At 41.2% G+C, this 15,828-nt stretch overlaps 1 protein-coding gene across 12 annotated transcripts in view; it reads right to left on the bottom strand.

The window, feature by feature from the left end:
- Positions 1 to 15,828, bottom strand: part of EYA4 (EYA transcriptional coactivator and phosphatase 4) — a 383,860-nt gene that overhangs the window by 20,319 nt on the left and 347,713 nt on the right. The window lies entirely within an intron of this gene.

Here is a 15,828-nt window from a genome sequence, read left to right as displayed (position 1 = left end):
AGAATGCAAAGATTTTCCTGATTAACAGAAAAGGTGCCTTTCTAAAGTGTTATCTAAAATATGCTAGATATACTGATATATCTGTGAATTTACAGGAATTGATATGCACAGAAAGATGACTTAGATATGCTTTCACATAAAGCTATATATTCATGAGAAGAGGAGGAAGGAAGCAAGCTGGTTCATAGGAGTTTACTAATACTCCACAGAAAGTCCTTTGGAGAAAGGTAATTCTCCACTGAAGAATGGAGCGGATCTGTTAAAAAGAGTAAAGTACATCCTTTTAAGAATGACAACAACTAAGAAGTGGAAAAGAGAGAGAAAGGTAGATGTATTGGATGTTTGTAGGACCTGAGCAGGCAGTGCAGTCTGCAGTGGGATAGGAAGAGCTGGTAGAGACTGATGGGCCACACCTTCATTATTAATTGCATTTTGATCAACAGACAATATTTATCTGAATCTTTATAAAGTATGATCTCACCTGCATTTGACTACGGATGAAGAGGGAAGAGTGGAGGATGACTAAGAAACATTAATTCAGCAAATGTAATATATAAATATATAAAAATAAAATATATACATCTAGAAGTTTAATGAAAGTTAGGGGATTAGCAAAAAGTCAAAGTGCCTTAATTTTTGTTTACAGAAACCAAGAGATTATACAGCAGCAAGGAGCTGAGAATGAAAAGCAGAGTTGGTACTTTACCACAATTAATTACAGTTGAAAGCCTGGCACAGAGGTGTAAAACTATTTTAAAAAGTAAGGAGAGTTTAGGGCTGGAGCTAGGGCAGTAATTCACGCACAAAGCTTGTGTTTAAAATTTCAAAGTTGGAATGATCTCTAAAGGAGAACTGCTCTGGATGTGACTCTGGAGATGAGAAAATAGAAAGCCCGAAAAGGACGAATTATCAGAATCTGAGACCAGAATGGGTATTAGCAGGAAGAAAAAATGGTTTCAGATGCAGCTGACAAGTCTAGAGGATACTATTGGTTTTGGCTGAGAAGTTATTTTGGAAGACCTTGGAGGCTGATTTGGGTTGAGTGGCTGGGCTAGGAGCCAGATTGTAGGGATCTGAGGACAGAGAACCACACTTGTGTTTTCAATGATCTAATAAATGGCATTTCAAGAAATGTATTTAAACTTGGGGAAATATAATGCTAACTTCAGTGCATTTTAAAGAATACACAACCCAGGTCAGGACAAGCATTGTTCATATAGACTCCCAAACTTACTCTACTTAGCAAGCAGCATACTCTCTTCATTCCACACCTATATACCAAGAATCATTCTTTTCCCTTTTACTTCTAATATGCTTTGAGGGGGGAAACCTTACAGCGTACGCATATTTGAAGTGTCATTCTCCTCTTCTGTAGTGATAAAAACCTACAATTCCTATTGGAATTGAGTGCTTAAAAGGAAAGAGGTCACTGAGATGTTGAGCAAAGCTAAGACTTGATGTGGGAGAAGACGAAGAGAAGACAATCATATGCTAGGTGTCAATGTAATATTATAACTGCTTATGTCTCTTTCTTAGAGATTTCTGTGGATTTCATAGCTAGACATTCTCTTTTCTCTTTCACATACTTGATGGCATCTTGGTACCGTGTCCTTCGGTCAGTATTACTCTACTGCTAAATTCATCTTTCTTCCAGTGACAGGATCATTTGGAGCACACCCACACACCCAAAGTGACAGTGAAAGTCACTCAGTCGTGTCTGACTCTGTGACTCCATGGACTATACAGTCCATGGAATTCTCCAGGCCAGAATACTGGCGTGGGTAGCCTTTCCCTTCTCCAGGGGATCTTCCCAACCCAGGTTGGGAAATCGAACCCAGGTTTCCCACACTGCAGGCAGATTCTTTACCAGCTGAGCTACCAGGGAAGCAAGATCAAATAAATTCCATTTCATCCAACAAGTATTCATTCAAGATCAAGAACAAAAATATTAAGTGCCCATTTTGTGTCTCAAAGAGTTTCAAAACTCAGAGTGATCTCTTGCTCTATTTCCTTCAAGCATAAAATTCTTATTTCTTTTTGTTGTAGTTTGTGTTTTGTTGCTGATGTTGACAGGTAACCTCTGAAGGTAAAAATTTTAAAAAATGTTTTTTTTTTTCTGTTAAAAAGTCCTATTTCCAGTCTCTTTTATTATGAGGGGGATGGGTGTGGGGACTGAATAGGCTAATGACACAAAAAACTTGTAAATATTCTGTCCAGTCATGGGACCATGAACAAAAATCCTACAGAAATATCAGGAAAAATCAAATGTAATTATAGCATGAAAACATATAATTCCATTAGTGACACTCTATGCTTTTGAGGAATGTTCACTGATGCAAGACAATAAAACCGAGCTCCATAGGACTCCGTTATGTTTCTGATGATTACTGCCCCAAAGATATATATTTCAGATGGGGGTTCAGAAATGTCTTTATAGGAAAGGTTTTCCTTCTCGAGACTAGATAGCTTAAAGTCTTATCCTATTATTTGCCAGTTTTTCTTTTTCAAGTTTTAGATACAATTTTTAAATTTCTTATGTTCATGCCTCACATTCTTTGCATTTATAGATCAGATTTATGGGAAAGGGGGAAACATACTGCTCCTCTTTGATTGTTACTTTCATCTATGCCACGCTTCTGTAGTATGTAACTCTCCGTGCAACCCAAGCAGTGATAGGAAAACCCATAAAGAATGCATTTTGGGCAGCCAATGGACATGCAAACAAATATAACTTCTAAAAAACCAACAGGAATTCTCCAACAAGGAAGCCTAGCGTAGGATATGATGAAAGCTGTTCTTGAGAATCGCACTGGAACGCAATCCTGTGGCAATGGAAGGGGCCATTGGTTTATTTCTTGAGCTATGGCAATCCCACATCATACAATCTCCTAGAGCCAAAACTCAGTTAAGCATCTGGCAAAACATCATTTGTTAACTGGGAGAGTTTCAGTTTGAGGTCTGCCTGAGCGTGAACTAGCTGTATTTGCTAAGGTTTCGAGAGAGCCAGACCTGTTGAAAGCTATGTTGAAGGCCTGGCATAGAAGGGCTACGAACAGCCATCCCACAAGCCAAGGAAAACCATGCTTGTAAGAGGCGCTGGTCTTGTCTCTAAGAGAAGGTTGAGTGAGGGCTTACTTTCATATATCTAATATTACTCCCCTCCCCTCCAGCTTACTAAGTCACTGAAAGAGCTAACTCTAAGTAAGCAGATTCCAGTGCTCTGTTTTCCAGTGGAAGGGCCCACAGATGTAAGAATTCAAAAAGATGAGTAGGAGTTTGGTGGAGGTCACTCTCATGTTGGCATCCTCTCCCTCGTCAAGCCACCAGGCAAGAGTAGACAGAGCCTACAATCCCACGGTTTTATCAGGCATTTGAGAGTTCAATGTATTTCTGAACTGAACCCAAGTTTTATACAGAGATGTTTGCTCATTTTCATTAGATGTTTGTAGAATTATGGGCACCTTATGAATCAAGGGTTCCTGCCTTTTCTCAGTTTAACTGTAGTGAGTGTTGAGTTTAGGGTCTGGAACGAAGTGACAGTGAAAACTTGTATAGAGGGGAAAGTGGGATAATAAAGGCAGTAACAGGGTTTTGTGGCAGCTTTGATGTGTATTATACACATAGAACAGTTCCAATCAGCTCAAAGTTTCACGTGGGGCAAACCGAACCTCTGCCAATTGAAATTTACTCTCTGTATTGCTCTATGAAATACTGAACCTATTCCCAAGACATCTGTTGGAAAGAGAGAGAGACAAGAGCCCCAGAAACAGACAGAGAGGAGATGAAGGAAATGAGCAGCTCTTGGCCCTCAGCTGTGTGCTTCTCAGCCGGATGTGACCACTGTAGAACAAAGTCAGGATCAAGGATGGCGCTTCTCTATATCAAAATTCTAACGCCTATGAGCCGTGTTAGCACAGAGCATGAGTTGGAGCCAGACAGTCTGTCTAGGGGCCTCTGCCCTGCACTGGCCCATCAGCTGGAATTCCTCCTCCAGGGACACACTGTAAAAATATCTCAGGAGAGGCAGCAATTATGTATTTTTAAAGAAATGGGTTCTTTTTTTTTCCCTAAAGAACTCAAGCTCTTGGAACAGTTACTCCCTGGAGACCTGAAGCAAGTTTGTAGACATGTATACAGAGAGGCCAAAGATGTGCCAGTTCATTACAGGAAAAGGAAGACAAACCAGCTCCATGAATCAAGGTGGAGACAGCTAGTGGGTTAGTTAGAGTACATAAACTCTTTTCATCAGCAACAAGAAATGCCATTGACATTCAGTTATGAATCAGAAGGGAAATTGTGCAATTGAGTTGTTTGTCTCTAATGGACAGCCAGTGGGCTTATGAGTTCTCAGGGGGAATTGGAGAAAGGTTTCAGCAATATTCATGTGTTTAGCATGTATTTATTGAGTGTCTACTACGTGTCAGACATGATCAAATTCTGGGCAGACAGCAGAAAATTAAATTAGTGAAGTCCCAGCTCTTATGGGGTTTATTTTATTACTGGATGAGCCCTCTGATAACTTCATGGACCCAGGAAAATATTCCAGGTGGTGAAAAATCAGTCAGCGGACACAGAGGGTATGGGGCTGGGTGGTGCAGAATCATGTAAAGCAAGTGCAGGGGAGGCCTTTCTCAGGAGAAGACAGTTGAGGATAGGGGACCTGAGAAAAGGGAGGGTTCGGCCACGCACAGGTGAGGCACTTGGGGATATCTGGAGAGGCAACACTGAGGCCAGTGTGTGTGGCAGAGTGTGAGGCAGAGTGACCCAGGTAAGGAACATGATGTGGACCAAGAATTTTAATAAAGAGGGAGTGCTCCCTGGATCAAATGCAGGTGAGGAGACCCCAGGAAGATAAACCCTGCATCTGGCATGCAGGTCACTTCTCAGACTTGAAGAGAGTTGTTGGATTGGCAAGTGAGGGAAGAGCAGAGAAAGTGGGCAGTGACTGGAAAATGGCTCAAAAGGCTTTGCTGGTGATGGGACTGTTACAGCACATAAAAGACGGCCTAGAGGGATGGGGGCAGGGAGGGAGGTCTGAGAGGGAGGGATACATGTATACACATACTTATGGTTGATTTATGTTGTACGGCAGAAACCAGCACAACTTCATAAAGCAGTAATCCTCCAATTAAAAATAAATTGTTAAAAAAGAGCGATGGAAATAATCCAGAAAAGTGGGACACTTAGGACTCAGGAATGAAAGGGGTCTTTTCAGGAGGCGATTCACTGGATAAGTGAGAGGGCCTGGAGCCAGGGCTTGGTGGGAGTGCAGAGAGCAGGAAAAGAATATGGTTAGGATGCAAAGATAAAGTGATTCTTCTAGTTTGCTTTCTTATCTTAAAGTGATAGAGGAGTTTTGTGCAGAATGGAGAGAGGGGCTTTGAGCGGGTGAGAGAAGAGAAGGTTTGAAATAATAAGCTGGAAGGGTTAGACCCGCAGTGCTGGGACCCACTGGAGACTTATGGCCACGTTCAGCTGCCTGGGGTACAGGTAGGGTGATGGGCAAGGTTTTTTGTTTCTTTTGGTGATGTTGTGTGTGTGGTTTTTTTGTTTGCTTATTTGTTTTTGCAAGGTGAGTCTGATGGGGAAAAAGAGGGATAAAGATGATGAGACTTTATGCAAACATCCAGGGCTGGGATGATCAAGTCTAAGGCACAGGCTCTCCAACTTGACCACACGTGAGAAACAACTGAGGAACTTTGAAAATTCCTGCTTCCCAGGCCACTGCCTTGCACCAGTTCAATCAGATATTCTCTAAGGTGGGACTCATGTACCAGCACTTTGAGAGTGCTCCAGTGGTTCCAATTTACTGAGAATTCTCAGTCCAAGACTGAGAATCAGCTGTGTAAGACTTTACTACTCAAAGAGTGCTCACAGACCAGCCGCACTGGCATCAGCTGGGCACTTCTTAGAAAGGCAGACTCATAGAACTCCCAGAGATCTACTGAAGCAGAATCTATAGTTTAACAAGATCACCTGGTGATTCAAACACATGTTAATATTTTAAAAGCACTGATCGAAGATCTCTTCTGAAAGTCTGGGACTGTTAGGGAAGACCAGAGCTAGCATGGCCTTCTGCTTTCCCAGGAGTTAAACCTCTGAGATGCTCCCAAATGACTCCTAAGATGTGAGCCAGTTTGAAGACTGAGTAGAATGATGATTCCATATAATTTCTTGGGAATTAAGCTTCCCTAGAAATAGCTTAAAGTTATGAGTAAGAATGGACTGTTCCAGTTTCACCTCCATAAAGATCTTCTGTGGACTTAGGGACCAAATGACTTGTGCTGCCCCTTTTCTTAGTCATATATCCAACTACTTGCTAGAGAGCAGGTAAACATGAAAAGCTGGCAAACTTTTCCTCTCTATTAAAACGATTTATTCAAAATTCAAGTGTTTGATGTAAGCATCATATTTGTAATTAGACAGTAGTCAATATTAAGTAATCAGAAACTATGAAGGAAATATTACACAGCTTATCTACTACTACTAGCTTCTATTGTTTAGATCAGAAGAGAATCCAATGAATAAAGCTCACCTGCATTTATTAAACTAATAACAGATTAAATATACTTCGAGGGGAGTTACAGCAGTATTAATATGCTACAGCTAGAACTGCTTTACTATATACCATTGCTATTACAGAGACTTTGGATTCATGGAACTTAATTCCAGCCTATGTCACAAATACTTTAAAATGTAAAAATAGCATAGCATTATGTTTATACAATACATAATTTATAGCATAGCACTTGGATGGAAAGGGAAAAGTTAAGACAGTGGCAAGAAAGACCATGGGAGGATGACCTAGAAAGCACAGGACTGAGAGAAAAATGATAGAGATGGCAAATGACGGCAAGCCTCAGGACTTGGAGAAAGGTGGATGAGTACCTTAGTGAAAGATTGTAGTAAACATAAGTGAGACATGAGAGAAAGGAGAGTTGATGATGAGTTATGCAAATTTAATAATCTCATCTGCTCCTCTAACTCCCCAAGATATGAGGCTGAATGTTCATTAGCCAAGATCAATAAACTGAGACTGAAACTTTAGGGAAGGTTATAAAAGGTACCTCCAGAAGTTGTGTTTTTTAAGAAACAAATGACCACTTATCGTTCTCATGTATTAGTTTCAAGTTTCACCATCTCTCAAACTCCCTCTGAGGTTTGAGAAATGTTACTATCTTTGATTTAGCTTTACTTTTACATACGTATGTACAGTTGACCCTTGAGAAACAAAGATTTGAACCATGAAGGTCCATTTATATGTGGAGTTTTTTTCAATGAATATCTGGAACTTTTTTCGAGATTTGTGATAATTTGAAAAAACTTGCAGGCCAACCACATAGCCTAGAAATATGGAAAAAAATATTCTGAAGTTAAGTATATCATGAATGCATAAAGTATAAATAGATACTAGTCTATTTTACCATCTAATACCATAAGATACACACAAATCTATTAAGACAAGTTAAAAATTATCAAAACTTATGCACAGATCATTCATGACATCATTCACAGTCAAGAGTAATGTATACAAATATAAAGCTGCAGTATTAAACTGTAACTGAAATAAATTAACTATAGCCCATATTGTGCTACTGTAATAATTTTGTAGTTCTCTCCTGTTACTATTCTGGTGAGCTCAAGTGTTGCAAGAATCTGCCTGAAATGCTGAGTGATGCTAATCATCTCCTTGTGAGCAGTTCATTTCTCCAGTAAATCGCACACTACAGTAAAAAGTGATCACTTGCAGTTCTCATATATTTTGTGTTGTGTTTACTGCAATACCATAAACCTTAAATAACTCCAGGGGACCCAGACGAAGTGCCCCTAGTGATGCTAGAAGTGCACTCAAGAAGCAAAGTCATGACATGAACAACAAAACCTGAATTATTTGGTAGGGAGGCCTGGCGTGCTGTGATTCATGGGGTCGTGGAGAGTCGGACACGACTGAGCGACTGAACTGAACTGAACTGAACCATAGCTTGAAGTCTGCAGCTTTGCCTGCCCTCCATCTCAAGATAAATAAATCCAGTGTAAGGACTATTGCAAAAAATAAAGGAAATTTGTGAAGCCATGGTTGCAGCTACACCAGAAGGCTCAAAACCCCTGTTCTTTTTCAGAAATACCTGTTTATCTCACAAGGAAAATCCAGCTTTGACGTGGGTACAGGACTGCTTTAAGAAAGACATACCTATAGACACTAGTATGATTGGAGAAAAGGTGAAGCCATTATTTGGCAACTTAAGAATCTGCCTGCAATGCAGGAGACCTGGGTTCGATCCCTGAGTTGGGAAGATTCCCCGGAGAAGGGAATGGCAACCCACTCCAGTATTCTTGCAACTAATTCTTTCATGTTCAAAACCAAAGGAAAGTGAAGGAACTAAAGCTGGAGAAACTAATGCCAGCAAAGATGGTGTGATAATTTTAGAAAGAGGCTTGGCCTTAAAAATGTCATGATAGCAGGAGAAGAAGATTCATCCACCACAAGGCAGCAGATGAGTTCCCAGACACCATTAAGAAAATCTCAGAGAGAGAGAATACCTGCTGAACAGATTTCTACTGTAGATGAAAGTGCCTGATCCTGGAAAAAAAAAGATGCCACCAAGGACACTTGGTAATAAGGAGGAGAAGCAAGGACCAGGATTTAAGGCAGGTGTTTTGTGCAAATGCAGCCGGGTTTATGATCAGGATCACCCTTACATATAAAACTGCTAACCCCAAGCCTTAAAGGAAAGGATAAACACCAGCTGCCAGTCTTCTGACTGTACAACAAGAAGGCCTGACAATGAAAACACTTTTGCTGGATTGGTTCTATTGATGCTCTGTCCCTGAAGTCAGAAAGTAACTTCTTAGTGAGGGACTGCCTTTTAAAGTTCTTTGGATATCTGACAACGCCCCTAGCTACCCAGACCCCATGAGTTCAACACCAAAGGCACCGCAAAGTGTTCCACTTTCTCCTAAACACAACATCTCAAATTCAGTGTCTAGAACAGGGTGTCAGGGGGCCCTTGAAGGCTCATTATACAGGGTAGTCTATGGGAAGAATTGTCAGTGCTGTGGAAGAGAACCTCAACAGAGAACATCATGAACGTCTTGAAAGATTTTGTCATCGAAAATGCCATCACTGGTACAGAAAAAGCCCTGAAAGCCATCAAGCCAGTAACAATAAACTCCTACGGGGGAAACGTGTGTCCAGATTTTGTGCGTGATGTCACAGGATTTACAAAAGAGCCAATCAAGAAAATCATGAAAGAGACAGTGGATACAGCAAAGAAATGTGGGGACAAAAGGTTTCAAGATATAGATCACAGAGAAATTCAAGTGCTAATAAACAATACACCAGAGGAATTAACAGGGGACAACTTGACGGAGGTGAGTGCTTCTGAACCAATGCTAGATGGTGAGGAAGAAGAAGTAGTATCAGAAAACAAGCTGTACACTCTTTGATATACATCACAGAAAGACACTCTGTGATCCACCTACAGTAATGGAAACAAAAACAAAAATAAACAAATGGGACTGATTAAACTTAAAAGATTTTGCACAGCAAAAATAAACAAGATTAAAAGAGAACCCTTAGAATGGGGGAAAATAATTGCAAATTAAACAACTGACAAAGGATTAATCTCCAGAATATATAAACAGCTCATATAACTCAATATTAGGAAAACAAAAAATCCAATTAAAAAAAAGGCAGAAGATCTAAACAGACATTTCTCCAAAAGAAGACATACAGATGGCCAATAAACACAAGAAAATATGCTCAACACCACTAAGTATTAGAGACATGCAAGCCACAACTACAATGAGGTATCACCTCACACCAGTCAGAATCAGTTCAATTTAGTTCAGTCGCTCAGTCGTGTCCGACTCTTTGCGACCCCATGAATCACAGCACGCCAGGCCTCCCTGTCCATCACCAACTCCCGGAGTTCACTCAAACTCATGTCCATCGAGTTGGTGATGCCATCCAGCCATCTCATTCTCTGTCGTCCCCTTCTCCTCCAGCCCCCAATCCCTCCCAGCATCAGAGTCTTTTCTAGTAACCATAAAAGTAATAATTTGAGGTGATGGGTGGAGATGGAAGAAAACTTCAATTCCTGTGCAATCTTGTCAAAATTTCCTCACTAAAAAGAAATTTTGGCAAAGGTCTTGATGTAGTACAATTATAAAGAGAAGGAAAGGAACATCCAAGAAATAGATATATAGAAGGCAATGGCAAGCCACTTCAGTACTCTTGCCTAAAAAATCCCATGGATGGAGGAGCCTGGTTGGCTGCAGTCCATGGGATCGCTAAGGGTCAGACACGACTGAGCGACTTCACTTTCACTTTTCACTTTCACACATTGGAGAAGGAAACGACAACCCACTCCAGTGTTCTTGCCTGGAGAATCCCAGGGACAGGGGAGCCTGGTGGGCTTCCGTCTATGGGATCACACAGAGTAGGACACGACTGAAGTGACTTAGCAGCAGCAGTACTCCAGGAAGTACTGCTAATTAGTACTCCTAATTCACTGATAAACCGTCTTTCCAGAAGCTAGTTAGTTAGTTAGCTCAGTCACTCAGTCGTGACTGACGCTTTGCGACCCCATGAATCACAACACGCCAGGCCTCCCTGTCCATCACCAACTCCCGGAGTTCACTCAAACTCATGTCCATCGAGTTGGTGATGCCATCCAGCCATTTCATTCTCTATCATCCCCTTCTCCTCCCGCCCCCAATCCTTCCCAGCATCAGAGTCTTTTCCAGTGAGTCAACTCTTCACATGAGGTGGCCAAACTATTGGAGTTTCAGCTTTAGCATCAGTCCTTCCAATGAACACCCAGGATCGATCTCCTTTAGAATGGACTGGTTGGATCTCCTTGCAGTCCAAGGGACTCTCAAGAGTCTTCTCCAGCACCACAGTTCAAAAGCATCAATTCTTCGATAATCAGCTTTCTTCACAGTCCAACTCTCACATCCATACATGACCACGGGAAAAACCATAGCCTTGACTAGACGGACCTCGGTTGGCAAAGTAATGTCTCTGCTTTTTAATATGGTCTCTAGGTTGGTCACAACTTTCCTTCCAAGGAGTAAGCGTCTTTTAATTTCATGGCTGCAGTCAGCATCCGCAGTGATTTTGGAGCCCAAAAAAATAAAGACTGACACTGTTTCCACTGTTTCCCCATCTATTTCCCATGAAGTGATGGTACCAGATGCCATGATCTTTGTTTTTTGAATGTTGAGCTTCAAGCCAACCTTTTCACTCTTCTCTTTCACTTTCATCAAGAGGCGTTTTTCCAGTCAGAATAGCCATCATTAAAAAATCTACAAATAATAAATGCTAGAGGGGATGTGGAGAAAAGTGAACCCTCCTACACTGTTAGCAGGACTGTAAACTGATACAGTCATTATGGAGAACAGTATGGAGATTCCTGAAAAAACTAGGAATAAGTGTCTACCACACAACCCAGCAACCCCACTACTGGGCATATACCCTGAAGTGAAGTGAAGTTGCTCAGTCGAGTACGATTCTTTGTGACCCCATGGACTGTAGCCTACAAGGCTCCTCTGTCCATGGAATTTTCCAGGCAAGAGTACTGGAGTGGGTTGCCAAAAGACACACATACCCCAATGTTTATAGCAGCTCTGTTTACAATAGCTAGGACATGGAAGCAACCTAGATGTCCCTCAAAAGATGAATGAATAAAGAAGGTGTGGTACATATATACAATGGAATATCACTCAGTCATAAGAAGGAATGAATTTGAGTCAGTTTCAGTGAGGTAGATGAACCTAGAGTCTGTTATGCTGAGTGAAGTAAGTAAGAAAGAGAAAACAAATACAAAGAAGGCTGAGGGCTGAAGAACTAATGCTTTTGAATCGTGGGGTTAGAGAAGACTCTTTAAAGTCCCGTGGACAGCAAGGGGATCAAACCAGTCCATCCTAAAGGAAATCAACCCTTACTATTCATTGGAAGGACTGATGATGAAGCTAAAGCTCCAATACTTTGGCCATCTGATGCAAAGAGCCGACTAATTGAATAACACCCTATGCTGGGAAAGACTGAAAGCCAAATGCGAAGAGGGCAGCAGAGGATGATGGCTCGATAGTACCACTGACTCAATGGACATGAACCTGAGCAAACTCTGGGAGACAGTGAAGGACAGGGAATCCTGGTGTGCTGCAGTCCATGGGGTCACAGAGAGTTGGACATGAGTTAACGACTGATCAACAACAGCAACACAGAATCTAGAAAAATTATATTGATGAATCTATTTGCAAGGAAGGGAGACACAGCTGTAGAGAATGGACTTGTGGACATAATGGGGGAGGGAGAGACTGGGACGAATGGACAGAGAAAGTAGCATCAGCATAGATACACTATCAGGTGTAAGATGGACAGCTGGTGAGAAGTTGCTGTGCAGCACAGGGAGTCCAGCCTGCTGCTCTGTGAGGCTCTGTGATGATCTGGAGGGATGGGATAGGGGAGGGGAGGGAGACTAGGGAGGGAGGGGATGGATGTATAATTATGAATGATTTGAGTTGTTGTATGGCAGAAACCAACACTATATTGGAAAAAATTTTAAAATATTTAAATTTAAAAATTAATAAAATAAAACAAACTGATGTTAGACAATCTGGCAGGAGCATTTTGTTGTTCAAACTGGTTTTTTATTTCTTTTATGACACGGACCCTTCTATGATATGGGAACTGAAACTAAAGCAAAGAGTGGAAGGATTGGATGATACAGAAGCATTTATAGAGAAATGAAAAAGCCAGGGTCAGACAGAAATTGTCTTGTATTTCTATAAAGTTACACTGAGTATGCCTGCTGTTCTGCCTCCCCTTCTAACTCCTATTCTTCCACCTCTACCACCTGGTGAGACCTCAAGACCAACCCCTCCTCTTCCTCCTCCTCTCTAGCCTGCCCACTGTGAAGAGGATGAAGGAAAAGACCTTATGAACAGTAATCATCATGACAGTTAATAAGCTTATCTGCTGTGTATGTGTGTTGAGTGTTGTTGTATATAAACCTAATAAATGTAAGTAAAGGACCGTATGACACGTTTTCGTCCCATAATCATCACTACCTAAGTTATCTGTCGTGTAGAACATCGTGTGCAAAGACTTGTATTAAAGTGTACAGCTTATCCTTACGTGTGCATAAGGTGAGAGATACATGAAATTAAGAATATGTTAGTTTCCCTACTGTACAGTACAGCCCCCTCTCTAGTAACTGGAAACACTTCATATCAGCTTATCATCACAGGTAAGTGTTATTTTCTTTTTTAATGTGACAATGCCTCCAATACTATATTATGAATATGACTGTAATACTGTATGCCATAAAAATTTTATAATGGTCATTCATTGGTATATAGGCTAAAGCAATCACATTGCTGCTCTGTTATTAATGCATGAATCATTGTGCCTGTAAATAAATGTGTTTTTCACATTATCTGTTTATTTTTGATGTCTACTGTTAGTAATATCTATCACATCTCCAGGGTTTTGGACCATGTCTTACATACTGACATAGGTACTGACAGGCAATTCATCTTATAAATAGATTACAGATTTCTGGTATTGATAAATACAGCGTGTGTGTGTTTGCTAAGTTGCTTCAGTTGTGTCTGACTCTTTACAACCCCATGGACTAGAGCCCTCCAGGTTCCTCTGTTCAAAGGATTCTCCAGGCAGGAATACTGGAGTGGATTTCCAATTTCTTCTCCAAGGGATCTTCCTAACCCAGGGATCGAACCCATGTGTCCTGCATTGGCACGTGGATTCTTTACCACTGAACCACCAGGGAAGCCCCACTTATCTTCACAACAATCTTTTAAAATCTAGTTCGTGCTATTTTGGGAGCCTTTCGGGGTAAATGTGTGTGGATTGTTTCACATAAAAGTATCCAGTGGATTTATCCTGATGAGCATATCATTTCTCCAGTGCTGCTCTTATGTAAGAGGTTGTCTAAAATGGGGAGGTAGTATTGGGACCTTGAATTTCCGTTTCACAATACAACTGTTCACTTTTCTTTCAGTCTTTCCCCTGACTTGGGCTATGGGCTTTACATCCTTTCCGTGGAATAACTTTACAGAGAATCACAGCCTCATAGCACATGACATATTAATGCTCCAAAACAAATTAAATCCCTGAAGCACAATTTATTTAGCTTCCTTCACTCCTCCCTCTAACCAAGAGGAATTACTGCAGCTTCTTGGGTAAAATACTATATGTAATTAATTGGGGAACAGGAATAATCTTCATAAACTCTAACAGATGAGGGATGATTCCTGGTCTGTGTCCTGCCAAATTTACAAACTCTTATTTGAGAGCTGCGTGGTGCTGAAAGGTATACATGCCAACTGGTGCCCAGTCAGTTCCACAGGCAGCAGAAATCAAATACCAAATCCTTCATTTGCCATCAAGGTAAATACCCAGGAACAGTTCTGCTTGGGAAAAGAGCATGTTGTGTTGACAACTGAACAGAGTCCAAAATGATCGCATCTTAGGAAGATCCTTGGAAAATTCCTAATATTATTTATTTATAAACTGAAGCAAGATTCTTCTAAAGTTTTTTTTTTATTAAAACATAAAAGTTAGTTATACAGAATAAAAATGGCATTCCTAAATTATGTCCCATGGGTTTTATTTTTATAAGTGGTGGGGAAAGACAATAGACCAAAACAGTGTAGAGATTAAGAGCAGGTGGAATAGTTGTGGGTGCTGGTTGGCCAAACCACTTGTGAGCTGGGTGACATGTTATCCATCACATAGGGTGGGGGGGGGCGGTGAAAGCCAAGGAGATAGTAAAGCATTTAATAAGAACTTCAGCAACCTTATTGAAATTCATTCCAAAGACAAAGTCTCAGGCTCCTACCCCTCAGACCTACAGGATCAGAAACTCTGATGGTGGGACCAGCCATTTCTGTTTTACAAACTCTGAGGCTCACTATGGCTCACATTTGTTCGAGAAGCCCTGTTCCAGTCAGCAGCCCTCAAAATGGTCTCCTGGGGTTCACCTGGGTTCCTCTGAACTCTTTTCTCCACTCAGCAGTCGATCTTAAACCACCAGGTCCCAAGTCAATCTAAAACCCTACAACAGCTTCCACTGCACCTAAATAAATCCCAAACGCCTTACAGGGGAACCGCTGCAGCCCCCTGCCTGCCTCTCTGCTTTTGTCTTTTGTTTCTCTCCCTTGTTTACACCCTTCCAGTCACACTGCTCCTTTATATTCCTGGAACACTGGAAGACTGTTCCCGCCTCAGGGCCCTTCTGTGTCCTCTGCCTGGAACTTGCCCCTCACGCTCCTGCCCCGCCTAATCTGTCCGCAGCGCCTTCTTGTAATTCAGGTCTCAGTATCAATGTCACCTCCCCAGTCACCTCCCTTCCCCCGTCAATTTCTATCTGACCTAGTTTTTACTGTCTTCAAAGCAGCTACCACAATCTGAAATAACTTCACTTGCTTGTAAGCTCCATGAGAGCAGGAAGCATGTGCGCCTCTGTTGAGTAAACATTTGTTGCTAAGTAAATATCTGTTAGATGAACACAGTTGTTCTTGGAGCTCTAGTGTGTGGTAGAGCTGAGACGACCCAACGTCCTCTCTGTCCCCTTCAAATGTCTCCTGAGTTGCATGTCGTCCCCAGCTTCAGAAGTTGGGTCTGATAAAACAACATTCCTTATTAAGCGACTTCTTAATATGCCAAGATATTCAGGTCTTACTAGCTAGACTACAACACCAATTTCCTTACTGATACTAAGAAAAATGTCAATGATTATGACATGATATCAATTCTGTATGGAATCTAAAAAGAAATGATACAAATGAATTTATTTA

The sequence above is a fragment of the Moschus berezovskii genome, chromosome 10, assembly GCF_049115385.1.
Source record: "Moschus berezovskii isolate FMDL1 chromosome 10, NW_MosBer_1.0, whole genome shotgun sequence".
NCBI classification, from domain to species: domain Eukaryota; kingdom Metazoa; phylum Chordata; class Mammalia; order Artiodactyla; family Moschidae; genus Moschus; species Moschus berezovskii.
The sequence above is the reverse complement of the archived record's forward strand: the minus strand, read 5'-3'. Positions and strand labels throughout refer to the sequence as shown.